Source organism: Humulus lupulus, chromosome 8, assembly GCF_963169125.1.
Source record: "Humulus lupulus chromosome 8, drHumLupu1.1, whole genome shotgun sequence".
Classification (NCBI taxonomy): Eukaryota; Viridiplantae; Streptophyta; class Magnoliopsida; order Rosales; family Cannabaceae; genus Humulus; species Humulus lupulus.
Genome location: NC_084800.1, coordinates 114695895 through 114697227, shown reverse-complemented (window position 1 = coordinate 114697227; position 1333 = coordinate 114695895).

Here is a 1333-nt window from a genome sequence, read left to right as displayed (position 1 = left end):
ATCAGAAATAGGGTAAATGATACATACGTCTAACAATTTTATAACCTCTTCTCTAACTACTTCTTTCATATTTGGATTTAACCTTCTTTGACATTCCCGAGGGTTTTAGCATTCTCTTCTAGATGGATTCTATGCATACATATGGATGGGCTAATTCCTTTAATGTCTCCAATGGTCCAACCTATGGCTTCTTTATGTTTTCTAAGAACATCTAACAATTTATCTTCTTGTTCTTTATCTAAAGCGAATGCTATGATAACAGGTAAAGTTTCAGATTCTCCTAGAAAAGCATATTTTAAATTTTCTGGTAAAGGAATAAGGTCTAACTTTGGAGATTCAGAAATTGATCGAACATGATCTAAGGGTGAAAAAGGTTCAACTTTGGTTTCATTTAAGGGTATAGGCTCTACCAAAGAATTCACATCATCATTAGAGTCATCAACATGCAAGTTTATACCAAAGTATTTTCATAGAATTAATATGATTTAATTTATAAATGAAAATATTTAATTTTAATTTAGTTTGTTTTATTTTATTGGATTTAATTGGTATTTTTGGCACTTGGAAACAAAGAAAAAAAAAAAATTGAAGAAAGAAAAGGAAATGTGGCATTGTTGAAAGAAGGAAGCCCAAATAGTAGCCCAGACCTGCGTTCCTCTCTAGCTCCTGGTGCTTTCCAGCCCACCAGGTGTCATCCTTGCAGCCCGCCACGCGTCTCCCAAGTGCCCAGTTGTTGCCTCCAGCGCACGCCACGTGTCCAGCCGTTCCAGCCATTCTGACCCGCGAGCAACCTAAGACCCGCCCGCGTGCCCACCCAATGACCCTCGCACCTGTGCCATCGACCCCCACTTAACCTGGTCAAAGCTTTACCATTGCCTTCAGCTCCAACGCTCCACGTGGCCTCCTTTGATTGGCTGCGATTGGTCAATGCCACTAGCTGCCACCAACCACCTTCAAGCCCATTTTTTTGTGCACTTTGGGCCTTGGACCTTCCACTTTGAGCTTTAAAGCTCACATTTTGTGGTGTTTTAGAAAAAGGGCAAAATGATCATTTACTAAAATAGCTAGGTTAATATTAATAATAAGATTTGATTTTTCAAAATTATATTTTATTATTAATATGTCAGATTTATTTTGTAAATTCCATTTGTAATTTAATTTATTTTTAGTCATTTTCTTCTTCTATAAATAGGGACTCTTCTTTCACATTTGAAATGTAATTTTTAGAGTAAAAGAAACTATATCAAAATTTCTACTCACTTTTTTCTCATATTTTCTTCTTAGAATTTTGTGAGAATCATGAACATAATTGTAGAGTCCCAAAATTACTAAT